The sequence below is a fragment of the Silurus aristotelis genome (assembly GCF_946808225.1).
Source record: "Silurus aristotelis genome assembly, chromosome: 5".
Taxonomy (NCBI): Eukaryota; Metazoa; Chordata; class Actinopteri; order Siluriformes; family Siluridae; genus Silurus; species Silurus aristotelis.
Window position 1 is genome coordinate 22,671,154 of NC_139578.1, and position 14,202 is coordinate 22,685,355.

At 42.3% G+C, this 14,202-nt stretch overlaps 1 protein-coding gene across 2 annotated transcripts in view; it reads right to left on the reverse strand.

The window, feature by feature from the left end:
* nlgn2a (neuroligin 2a) overlaps nucleotides 1-14,202 on the reverse strand; it is a 215,548-nt gene that overhangs the window by 94,213 nt on the left and 107,133 nt on the right. The window lies entirely within an intron of this gene.

Below are 14,202 nucleotides of genomic sequence, written 5' to 3' on the forward strand. Positions count from 1 at the left end.
ACCATGTGAGTAGAGAGCCTATGCATGGTGGGGACTATCATCAAGAATACAGTGTGAATAAGAAATAATGTTTTCAATGCGCACAAGAAGATGGATGCCATAATTTCTGTAGATGGTAAAATTAAAAATATATGTATGATTGTGTAATGCTTTTAATAAGCATTAGGCAAAACAAACGAGATGTGAAGAAAACAAAGGAAACCCTGCAGAAATAAGCACCAGGCTAGATAATGAACATTAATCTAAATATTATAACACATGCAGTCTAGAACAAGTTTTTGGAAAACTATTGCTGTGCACATCAGTGAACAATATATATATATATATATATATATATATATATATATATATATATATATATATATATATATATATATATATATATATTTGTGTGTGTATATATACTGTATATACTGTAAGAATTACATACTGCCTCAACAAAGATTCCACCCCACGCTATATCATATTAAGCTCATCCGCAAGACGTCTTAAATTTGATAAAAAGTAGTTATGTAGTTTAATGTAGAATTTTAGTTGTATCCATCTTAATCATAATTTTAATTTAATCAGTTGGGGAGATGCAACAAGCCATCAAGGACCATCTCTAACCAAAAGGTGTCCGAGCCCATGATCGTCATTTAAACAATACCCTATCCTGACCTGCTGGGGGGCCGGCACTAGCAAAGGGTGAAAACACCAGTGACTACCACCTGCTGACCTCCAGCTCGATAGTGGTATCACCCAGCCATGTGTTCCTTTACTCATTTCCTACGTAATTTACTTTTAAAAGCTAAATCCTATCTACACTTTAAAGGTAAGAACAAAAAAAAAAGATCTGGGTTTGCTCTGGGTTCTTTCTGACTCTGATGAACCCAAATTACTTCATGTATTTTGTCACTGCTACGCTGTTATAAACCTTTTCATTACGATCATCGTTGTCCTCATCATTTTTTTCTTACAATACTGTATTTAAACACATTTTATCAGATTGATAAATCGATGCTAAAAATACACCTTCTTTCATATAAAATTAGTTGTTAGAAATGTTTGTTCTTTTCTGTAATATACGTCTGTTCTATTATTTTCCTGTTATGTGAATATTGCGAGTTCCTGTATGGTAAATCACTTTTAATTTATTAATTTGGCAATTTCAGATACTGAACATTAACAATAAAAAGATATCTTCTGTGATCGATTTTAACCTATCAGAGTAAATGTATGTGTGTGTGTAAGAGAGAGAAGGAGAGAGAATAAGGGAAAAAGATCACAATTTACCCCTTTGACTTCCAAAAAAAGAAATGTGAAAGATTAAGTTTTGTTTGAGCTTTGAATAGTGAGTGATGCTAGCAGCAATTGTAAGAAATGAAAAAATGTGAAAGATTCAATACGAAAAATTTTCAACTTTCAGGCAATAACCATTTATTTATTAAGGTGAACTGAGGAGCCACAATTTTCCTCAATTTTTTGTATTTCTTTAAATTTCTCTCTGTTCTCTAAATGGATTGCATGCCTCAAGCAAGTCCAGTTACCTTAAAAAATCAATTCAGAGCCAAAGTTGTGTGCATAGTTATGCATGAATTGGCCTGTTTAATGAGTAGTGCACCAATGAAACTCCTCAGCCAATTTGCCCTCCTCCCCCTGGACTTATTCGACTCATTTTTTTTGCCTTGCCTATCTCCTCTTCTCCTCTTCCTTCATGACCACTCTGTTATTTGTTATTCCTTTTCTTCCTTTAACTCTTAACTGATTCTTCCTCAGCTGCTATTATTCTTTACTGTGTACTACTAGGCTTGGATATTTCACAAAAACTTCAAGGATGAAATTAATAGAGCTTGCTGATCATGTGTACTGGAAGGTAAAACCTGTCAATGCAAACATTACACCACATTTATTCTATGGCATTTGGGTGAAATTTGTCTACAAGCCAGTTTTCAACAATTTGTGCCATGGTCACATATTTTCCTGATGCATGAAGATGAACAGAACAAAAACATTCCTGTGATTTTATCAATGAGGATTAAACACTTTCTTTTTTAATGTTCCTACAATATTAGACTGACCTGAACCTGACTTTTTCCAAAGCCTGTGATGTGAATCAGCCTTTATAACCATATAACCTGGATCAGAATTTTCTAAAGCCATGTGAATTAAATCAGAATTTCTTTAAGCCATTTGAATTAAATTAAAATTTTCCAAAATCATGTGAATTAGATCAGACTTTTCCAAAGCCATGTGTATTTGATCAGGCTTTAAAGATCCATGTGAACGTTTTTAGGTTATGTATTTAACACTAATTCCCTCAGGGAAAGCTGCATAGAAATTTTTTGGGAACGCCTCTACGTTGACCATGCAGTGAATCACGTGTGGAATCTGTCCAATGGAAGGCACGGCATCGCTGCCAGGGTGACATCACGACCAGGAAGCTATAAAAAGCACATGGAGTAAAGTGTGGCAAGGGAATGAAGCGTCTTGTTCCCACAGAGAACTAGGGTTACATACTGCCAGACTGGCCTGTCCCTGACTATTTTGTTTGGGCACAACTATGTCAAAGGACAGAAAAGCCAGGAGTGGCATAGAGTTCGAGGTTATAAAACCTGATAAAGGTCAGCGGGGTGGACCAGCTTGCAGCATCACAGAGGTCTTGGATAGACACTCCAGAGGACCAAGCCATAGAGGCTGCCACACTCCGGGTCGAGTGCTCTTTGACCCTGAACGGAGAGGGGCGACCAGAGGACTCATAGGAAGACGCGTCAATAATCCACCTGCTAATAGCATCAATAATCTATCTGCTGAGAGTCTGCTTATTAGAGGAGAGGCCTCTCCTTGAAGGGTCGTAGCAGACCAGCAGCTGTTTTGTCTTCCTCCAGGGGCTTGTTCCTATGAATGTGAGTGTCCAGTGCTCGCACCAAACACAGCCGGTTTAGCTTTTCTGATCTAGGGCCCGGAGGAGGATACTAAAAGGTCTTGGGATGACCGAGGGCACCTAGTGAATGTAACCCGCTCTAGGGTGCACGAAAGCACTGGCCATGCCTGGAGTGAACTTCAGAAAAGAGGGGGCTTGTAGAACACCTACTCTCCTCAGAAAGCAGATAGCCAGCAGAAACACAGTCTTGCCTGTGAGATGACTCCATGAAGTCTCGGTCAGGGGCTTGAAGGGGGGCTGAGATAGAGTTTCCAACACAATGACCAGGTCCCACCCAGGCACTGAAGGTCTGTGGAAAAAGCAGAAAAGTGCGTGCCTGCCCAGTGATTGCCCCACCACGGGGGCATGATACGCTGAAATTGCGGACTTGTAGACTTTGAGAGTGGACGCCTGTGCCATGGCATCCAGCCCTAGGGGGTCTGGGGGGAGTCAAAGAGAACCATAGGGGACAGTGCGACGTTACTCGAGAAGTGAACAAATCCACCTGGACCTTGACAAATTTCTCCCAAATCTGCTTCACCGTGTGAGGATGGAGCCAGCCTTCCCCAGGTCTAAACCCCTATCTCAACAGGGTGTCTGCTGCTTCGCTCAACCGGGATGTATGCTGCTCCAAGGAGCTTCCCTTGGGCCCACAGGAGGATCTAGCGTGCCAGCCTGTACAGGGGGCGTGAACGCAGACCCCCCTTGTGGTTGATGTACGAGACCACTGAGGTGTTGTCCAAACGGACCAACATATGGTGACCTCTGAGGTCAGGGAGGAAATGCTTCAGAACCAGAAGCATGGCCAGCATCCCTATACAATTGATGTGCCATAGTAGATGGGTCCCTTGCCACATGACCTTGATCGTACAGAGGGGATTACGCTTCTGTGAAAAGCCTTGGGTCCTGAGCCACCGATGAAGTGGTCTCATGTGCAGGAAGCCAAATAGAATCACATTGGATACTGCTGCCATAAGCCCAAGCAGTTTCTGGAACTGCTTGACAGTGAGTGACTGCCCTTCTCTGACCTTCCTGATGGCTGTAAGGATAGACGCTATGCAGGCAGTTTAAGCTGTGCACGCATATCGGTCGAATCCCATATGACAACTAGATAAGTGGTTCTCATAATGGAGAAAGTTAGGTTGGGACCAGGGTGGGACAAACCCTGTTGAAATGGGGCTGACAAGACCCAAACTGAATTGCATAGCCTCAATCTACAGTACAGAGAACCCACTGAGACATGTTTAGCAGGCTGCCTGGTAGTCTCTTAGGGGTGTCAGTTGCTCAAGACTGACCTCCGGAATGCCTAGAGCTGTGGCTATGCCCTGGTGCAGCTGTAGTGGCCTTCGAAGGAGGCAGCAAGTTCTCCTGGTCCGCAACAATGCTGGGTGGAAACCTAGGAGAGCGCTCGCCGGAGCTGGACACTCTCTTGCAATGACTTTTCATTGCAAGAACACTTTTCGTTGCAATGTTAACTAACTCTGACTACTTCTGCATAATGTCCTATGCCGTGCCGGATCCCTGACACGGGAAAGCGTGTCACAACGCTTCGTTTCTGCACCTTCTGAGACAAAGTCACCGAAAAGGCCTGAAGGCGAGAGGGGGTGTCCAGCAGCATGGGAGGGGCCCCCTCAGTAGAGCCAGCTCTTGCACCTGGCCGCCCGGGATGTCTCCCATATCCAGCTCTTGCAGCAGGTCGGCTTGGTATGGCAACCAGTGGCCTGACCTGTCAAGGCATTAGCCTTTCCCACCAGTGCTAAAGTAGTACGCAGGGGCTTGGTGGGTAGTGTCAGGGTCTTAATAGAGGCAATGATCAGTGAGAGATAGCTAGCTAGCTTCTCTTCAACCCCGGGCATTGCTCCGTAACCGTGATCCCTGAGCCCCATGACGTTAGAGTATAATGCCGTCTTGGAGCTAAAGTGGTGGGCCGAGAAATGCTTCACCCAGGAAAAAAATAGACCCCGATGTAGAGGTTCTGATGATGGGAGCAGAAAGAGCTTGTCGAGCTTGCTGAATGGGGGGACACATCTGATGGCCAAGCTAGATCCAGCTTATCAATGGTACATGTTACAATATCCATGTGCTCCTCGACTTTAGGCTCGCTAACCACTGCCCCTCCCCCACTTCCTTAGAGAAAGAGAGCCCGCATGCCCTCTGCGAGGTCGGTTTTCGCTTTGCCTCAGCAGACCAGACCAGAACCGCAAAGAGTAAGTGCATATAGCTGTGATATATTGGGGGCAGGGAGGAACACACAACCGGAAAGTGGCTTAGACTTTTCCAAAGCCTTTATTTTTGGCAAACAATTTGACAAACAATCGACATTAAATACACACAGAGCACGTCATAAACAAACAGAAGCTGGCATCAGCTTCACACCATGTGCTTTTTATAGCTTCCTGGTCATGATGTCACCCTGCCGTTGATGCCGCGCCTGCTATTGGACAGATTACACACGTGATTCAGAGCATGGACAATATAATGAATTATATCAAAATGTTTACAGCTGTTGAAAGTAGATCTGACTGTTATAATGCCATATTATTTTGCTGCACTTTTAATTTACAAATAACTGCTGAATTAGATTTTGCTCAATCAGGTTTGATATGTACATAATGAACAGTATAAGACTTTATGGAGCCATGCTGAAATGGACCACATTTTATGGATCAACCAGGGACTACACTTTATAGAGCTGCATTGAAGTGGATCGCACTATATAAAGTCACAGGCAAAATTAGACGATGCTTAACCTACAGATTCATGCAGAATTGCATTTTCTGGAACTGTGCAAACAGCTTACACTGTATTGATCCAAGATGAACTGAACCACACTTTCATTTGTCTGTATAGAGCCATATTAACTGGATCTTACAGATCCACAATGAAACTGCTATGCATTTATAGATACAGTACCATGCTATAATGGGTCTGGCTTTATAGAACAATAGTGAATTAAGTCAGTCTTTATACAGTTGTTCAATGCTGAAATAAATCTGGCTTTACAGATCCAAGCTGGTTTGGATCTGGCTTTTTATTCAATCAAAATTGAACTGGATCAGCCTATGTAGATCCATGCTGAACTGGATCCGGTTTATATCTCCATGCTAAACTAGACCTGACTTGATCTGATTTTATAAATTCATACAGGATCATGAACATGAACTGGATCAGATTTTATTGAGCCCCTTTATAAATCAGTGCTGTTTGATCAATGAACTCAACTTCCTAAAGTCATTTCCTTGTTCAAGGTCACCAGACTTCTAATTACACACACCTGATCCCAATCACACACACTGCTATAAATAACAGACACTAATCTCTTGCCAATATTGTATACCAATCCTTTGCTCTATTTCTTGCTTTTTAAGTTTGACTTTGGCAACTTTGTTACTGTGCACTCTAGGGTTTGCCTTGTTTGTTGATATTCTGACACATAATTGATTCTGACTATGTTGTAGCTTTATAACTACAATTCAAACTGTTTACCTGTTGTTATTGTAGTTGGTCTGCACTTCATGATTTTACAAGCACATACACATGAGTACAAACACACACACACACACACACACACACACACACACACACACACACACACACACACACACACACACACACACACACACACACACTTGCAGTACTTATGCAACACATTAGTTCAGCTCGACTTTCTATCCTGGCTTCACTCTGCACCAATCAGCATGAGTTGCCAATACCAGCCAACTCAACAGCTAATGCATATGCATAGGACATATGCCTTTTTAAAAATATTTTAAATACAATCATCATGCAACTTTAAAAGTCATTAATTCAAAAAGGGGAGGAAAAGCTGGATAAAAAAACAATCACTTGCAAGAAACACTGAAATAAGAGTATGTTGAATAATTTTTTTCAAAAGTAGAATCAGTAATTTTGTAATATTTTTGGCTGCAGCAATGCTCTGTTGTAGAGAAGTGTGATCACTAAAAGTTGTTAGCAAAACATGTCATGTTCAGAAATTGCTGCAAATGTATCTTGCTTGATATTTCTCTTCAAAGTTTTCGTTCAAAAAGAAAAAATCATATTCAAACATGAGAAACTAATAGCCTTGAAGAACACAACAGAAGCAAAATAAGTATGATAGTAATTTTACAGCTATATTGCACCTGTCCCAATGTGGAGACATAGTTGATTTTACCTTAATTTTGTTTTGTTATAATAAAACCCTGGGCAACATCTCACAACTGAATCATATTCTGCCTAGTGTTCATAGAACAGTTCCAGACTCAAGATAATTCATCTTCCCAGATCTTTGCAAGGGACCAATCATTCACATGTGCATTTAAACAGGCTGAAATTGGTTTTAAACTGTACATAACTGTATATAGAGATCCCATTTACACCACATAACTACATTATTCTTAGATAACAAATTATTTGCTGTGATATTGGTGCATGAATGTTAATTTTTGAAAACGAATTGCTCAAAATCTCCAAATTACAATTTCTGTATTGTCATTGAATTCACTTTTTTTGTACCACGATTTTAAACATGTTTATAAAAAATAAAAAATAAATAAATTGTTTAATCTGCTGTGGCAAATGTATGAGATCCACCTCCCGATGTTCTATAAACCAAGTGTTGTGATCTCCCGAACTACTTGTTGTTGTTATAAATGCAGTGGTGATAAACTAATCTGCAGATCAACAGAAAATTAAGCGTATAAGTGTTACACCACAAGTGTAACACACACACACACACACACACACACACACACACACACACACACACACACAAACACACACACATATATATATATATATATATATATATATATATATATATATATATATATATATATATATATATATATATATATATATATATATATATATATATATATAATTATGGATGCACAATACTTTTATTATTTGGAAAATAACCAACAATTTGTGACCACTATTTTATATGTAGATTGATTTCTCCTCACTAAAATGTTTCTCAATTGCATTCTCTCAGCACCACTGCTGCTATGTGAATATGACGTATTAAAAGACTATAGAGACCGAGGCATGTCTTGAGAGTCAAATAGAATATAGATTGACATGGCAAAGGTACAACAGAATATTCCTGCAGAGAGAGCAGGAAAAAAAGGTCTAGTTTTATAGATTTTTTTATCTTTTTTCTTTTTTTTGTAATACAAAGTGAAAAAGCCATGCTTTAGATGTCAGGAGGCTTAGGTAAATTTGATTTGCTGGCTGTCTGAATCTAATAAATAAAAGCATACTATCTGTACCGTATCGAATTAAATATCAAGTTTAGATTGCACCACATTGCATTACATCTCATTGGTTGTTGCTCCATATGCATATTTAATAAACTTTATACAATAAACAATTAACTGTAAACAATAAACTGTATGACAATAAACTAAAATTGACTAAGTACACTGAGGTACTCTACAGGAAGGGTCAGAACCACTTCTATTTTTTGAGAATGCAACATCTGCAGGAGAATGCTGAGGATGTTTAATGAGACTGTTGTGGCCAGTGCTCTCCTATATGCTGTGGAATGCTGGGGAACCAGGCTGAGTGGCACACACAAACAGACTCAACAGACTGATCTGCAAGTCCTGCGCTGTTGTTGGGGAGGAGCTGGGCTCTCTGATGATAGTTTCTGAAAAAATAATGATGTCCAAATTAAATTCCATCTTGAACAACTCCACCCACCCACTTCATAAAACACTAGCCAGTCTGAGAAGTATGTTCAATGACAGACTTATATAACCATTATGCACCACAGAGTGCCATAGGAGCTAATTTCTTCCTGCCCCACGATTAGATAATATAGATATAGAGTTTTACACCACGGTTATATAATGTTAATAGCTTGTCAATTATGTGCAATCATTTCAGTGCAATAATAATAATAGCAAAAATAATAATAATTGTTACATGTGCAATAACATAACTAGCATTGTAGTCTGAATTTTCTGCCCGCTGCTGCTACAAATTTCATTTCATGCAGCTACACATTTCATTTAACCTAATGTATAACTTAATATGTATATTTATAAAAAAAAAACATATATATATATTTTTTTTACTTTAATTTTAATGTGAGCAACTGCAACCCAACAATTTCCCTAAAGGATCAATAAAGTTGACTAATTCTGATGTAATTCTGTGTCATTGGTTATGCATCATTATGTGAATTGCATCGACCTCAGTTATGGAGTTAATAGGTATAGGTTATGTAAGAAGGTTATAAGGAAAATGTAATATTAAAGAACAGCTTGGAATGTATTATTCTGCTTATACCAAAGTTATAACAGTGTTTAATTTGTTAATGAATCGCAGCTCCAATAAATGGTAATTCTCCTATTTGCCTTGCATTTCCTTTATCTCAAACACACACATTCACACAAAACTGAGACTTCTTTCATAAATGGTATAATAAAAAAACGTCTCTAGGTTGCGTATGTAACCTTGGTTCCCTGAGGGAATGAGATGCTGCATCAACAATGCTTTGGGAACGACTCTGCGTGACCAAGCTCTGAACCATGTGTGTAATCAGTCCAACGGAAAAGCGTGACATCACGGGCAGGGTGATATCACAACCAGGAGGATAAAAAGATAAATGCCGTGGAGACTGTGCTAGCTTCAATAGTGAAGGAAGCGCTCACAGGGATGCAGGAAGTGTGGCATCCAGACGCAGTGTCTTGTTCCCTCAGGAAACCAGGGTTACAGTCGTAACCTAGAGATGTTTCCCTTCAGTAACTGGTGCTGTGTCAACAACACTTTGGGAATGAGTGTACAATACCACTAGAATTGCTAATCCCTGCCTAGTGTGGATTGGCACAGCTAGGTCAAAGGACAGAGGGACCAGGAGTGGCAATAATGTCACAGCTATAGTACCTGACAAAGGTCAGCGGGGTAGACCAGCCTGCAGTGTTGCGAATGTCTTGGAGAGACACTCCAGAGAAAAAGGTCTGACCTTAAAAGGAGCAGGAAGACCAGAAGATGAATAAATAGCATCCACAATCCACCTGCTGAGGGTCTGCTCATCTGCAGGGAGACCCTTCTTATATGGACCAAAGGAGACAAACAGCTGGCCTTCTCCACATAACAGTTCTGTAGATGTATGTGTCCAGTGCTCACACCGGGCACACCCAGTAAATCCAAGTTGGGGGCCTGAAAAAGAGGAGGATAGAGTCTCAAGGACACCTCGGGCAGGGGCTCAAAGGGAAGCTTTGACAGGGCTTCCAAGACTAAGGCCAGGTCCCACAAAGGCACTCTGGGTCGCACCTGAAGCCTCAGCCTCAGGGTACCAGGGAGAAATTTAAGTCACTAACGGATTTTGACCTCGCGACTGCTCTGCAAGTCACAATAGCAGACACGTAAACCTTTAGGGTGTTCCCTAAAGAAATTCCAGCACTGGGCCAACCGGGCAGTGGGTTAACTGAGTCTAACTAGTAACCTTCGCACGATATAGTGAACAGGGGCCGCTTGCGGCATACGACCTCCTTATGGAGGAAGCTTTGGATTGGAGAATGGTCTCTACCACCTTGGCCGAAAGACAGCTCGGGGTGGGGGTGAAGCAAAGCACCCCATGCCTGAGACAGCAGATCCCACATGAAGGGAATCTCCCAGGTAGGGTGTTTGAGAAGGTTTACCAAGCCAACAAAACATGGCCGCCTGGCCAGCACAGGGCTACCGGGGTAGATGGACTCTATGCTGGCAAACACTCCCCAGAAATCCCAGAAGCAGCACAATGGGGGAAAAGCATACAGGTGAAGCCTAATTGAGAGCAGCTTCCCTTAGCCCCACAGGAGGATCTGACATGACAGCTTGTATAGGAGGTGGGACCGCAGATCCCCCTGGTGGTCGGCCAAAGCATCCAGCCCTATAGGGTCTGGGGGTGTCATGGAGAACCAGAGTGGACAGTGCGATGTCTCGCGAGTCACAAGCAGGTCCACCTGAGCCCTGTAAAATCTTCTGCAAATTTGCTTCACCACCTCAGGGTGTAGTGGCCATTTCCTGGGCCTCTGCCCTTGTCTCGAGAGGGTGTATGCTCCCTTGTTTAAGTGGCCTGGAAAATATACAACACATGGTAGCCCTTTAGAGGTCTGGAAGGAAATGCTTCAATGCTTGAAGCACAGCCAGAAACTCCAGGCAATTGGTGTGCCATTTGTGATGGAGCCTTACTCAGAATTACATCGGTATTCAGGGACAGGCATTAAGCTGGTTTAAATCCTACCTGTCCAATCGTTACCATTTCGTAGATTTAAATGAAGAGCTATCCAGGATAATGCTAGTAAATTATGGCGTGCCACAAGGGTCAGTTCTAGGACCCCTGCTTTTTACAATATACATGCTTCCATTAGGAAATATTATTAGACAGCATGGAATTAGCTTCCATTGTTATGCTGATGATACCCAGCTATATATTTCATCCAAACCAGGCGATACAGCTCAATTAGCTCGCATAACTGAGTGTGTTGAAGAAATAAGAGATTGGATGACCCATAACTTTCTGCTATTAAATTCTGATAAAACTGAGATTTTGCTCATCGGCCCAAAAAATAGTACACAGAAGCTCCAGCATCTCAGCCTGCATTTAGACGGTTGTTCTGTAACTACTAGTTCAATGGTAAAAGACCTGGGAGTTATTTTAGACAGCAACTTATCTTTTAAAAATCACATCAATCAAGTTACAAAAACAGCCTTCTTTCACCTTAGAAATATTTCTAAGCTAAGAAATATGTTATCTATATCTGATGCAGAGAAGCTCGTCCATGCGTTTATGACCTCTAGAATAGACTACTGTAATGCATTACTAGGTGGATGTCCTGCATCATTAATAAACAAGCTTCAGTTAGTTCAGAATGCCGCAGCAAGAGTTCTTACTAGGTCAAGAAAATACGATCATATAACCCCAATCTTATCGTCCCTACATTGGCTTCCTATTAAGTTTCGAATAGACTACAAACTACTGCTACTCACTTATAAAGCACTAAATGGTTTGGCTCCCATGTATCTATCCAGTCTTTTAACACGCTACAATCCGTCACGCTCCCTGAGATCTCAAAACTCTGGGCTTCTAGTAGTTCCTAGAATAGCAAAGTCCACTAAAGGCGGTAGAGCATTTTCACATTTAGCTCCTAAACTCTGGAATAGTCTTCCTGACAGTGTTCGGGGTTCAGATACACTCTCCCAGTTTAAGTGTAGATTAAAAACATATTTTTTTAGCAAAGCCTACACATAACACACATCACACACATCACATCACAACCTTGTGCTCCAGAATATATGATTACATGCACATTATCAACTTGTGCTGTTAATATCATGAACAGCAGCTACGCTAATTCCTCTCCACTGCTTCTCTTTCTCTCCCCATCCCGAGGCATCCTGAGGTTTGGCCAGCTCCAGTCACGTCCCACCTCGTGAAGATTATGGACCTATGGATGATCATGGAGAAGTAGATGCCGAGTGTTTAAAAGCCCTGGCATGGAGAAGCTGATGCTGGATCTATGATGATCACAAATTGTTCTGTATTGTTGAAAGATTTATGACCAAACTCTTGATGTCACCCATATGAGGATGGGTTCCCCTTTGAGTCTGGTTCCTCTCAAGGTTTCTTCCTCATATCATCTAAGGGAGTTTTTCCTTGCCACTGTCGCCACGGCTTGCTCATCAGGGACAAACGCACACCATTCACCTTCACTGTTGTTTTCTGTAAAGCTGCTTTGAGACAATGTCTGTTGTGAAAAGCGCTATACAAATAAACTTGACTTGACTTGACTTGACTCAGAGACCTTGGGCAAAGGGGCCATTGGGACGCATCAGTCATTAGTGTTACGTGATGACTGGGAACTCCCAGTATGGGGCCTGAGATAAAAACCCAGGATCTCTCCACACATCTAAGGCACGTAGGACTCGCCACATGACCTTGATCATTCACAGTGGATTGAGAACCCTCCAAGAGAACCCTTGGGCTCTGAGACACCATCAGTCTGGGAATCAGTCTATTGAGACTGAGCTCTGGTGTGCCTAGAGCTGGAGCTATGCCCTGGTGCAGCTCTAGGGGCCTCCTGAGAGGTGACATGCAAGGTTGAGAGTGCAGGGTGAGAGTGCAAGAGTGCAAATAAAATAACTCGATATTGGAGAGCTTCAGCCCCTTAAGCAAACCTCGGGAACTTCCTGTAAAAAGAAAGTATGTGTCCTTTAGATCTATTGTGACAAACCAGACTCCGGGATTGATTTTAGACAAAATTTGTTTTAGAATGAGCATCTTAAACCTGCGCCTAATTTAGCTGATACAGATCCAAAATGAGACACAGCCCCATCCTTCCTGGGAACTATGAAGTACCGACTGTAGAACCCAGGCTCTCTGTTGGGGGGAGGGACCACCTCGATGGCCTGTGCCTGATAACCAGAGCCTGCACGGTCGAGTCGGGGTGGACGAGACCAGAACTGAATCATGTATCAATCAATGGAGACACATTTGGCAGGAGTTTCCAGGCTGGCATATAATCTCTTAAGGAAATCATGTATCTCAAGACTGACCTCTAGTATGCCTGGAGTAACTTGAGCAATGCACTGAAGCTGTCCTAGGAGCCTCTGAGGAGGCAGCATGCCCCCCAAATCTGCTACATTTCCGGGAAGAAGATAAGGGAGGCACTTGTTGGAGATCGCTGTGCCCTGAAGCACTGGAGTTGACAGGGTAAACAGGCCGATCTCCTAAGGGCACTGAGCCCTCTTATTGAAGATTATGGTCCTCAGATCTGTCATCTCCCTGGGCTTCAACCTAGGGCATAGCCTAACATCCCTGGCAGGGGGAGTGCAAGTGGCAACACTGATTCTCGCCACAGACTGTCTCTTTGCCTCCTAAAACCTGTCGATGACCATAGTAACGGCCTCGCCGAACAGGCCAGTTGGCACAACAGGGAGCATCCAGGAATACGGCTCTATCCCTGTCAGAACGATTGGACAGGGTGAGCCAGAGGTGCCTCTCCGCGGCCACCAGGGCTGCCATAGACTGGCCTATTGCCCTAGCGGTCTCCTTGGTGGCCCTGAGAGCCAGGTCCGTAGCACGATGCAGCTCTTCTATGTCGTCGTGTCTACATTCATCTCCCTCGTCTATCTCCTTCAGCAGGTCAGCCTGGTAGGCTTGCAAAATGGCAAGTGTGTGCAAACAGCCACCAGCCTGACCTGCCGCAGTATAGTCCTTGCCGAGGCTTTCAGGGTCAGCGCAGCATTAGAGGAGGCCAGCATCTCTTAACCCCAGAGCATCCCAATACCGCACTATTCCAGCCACA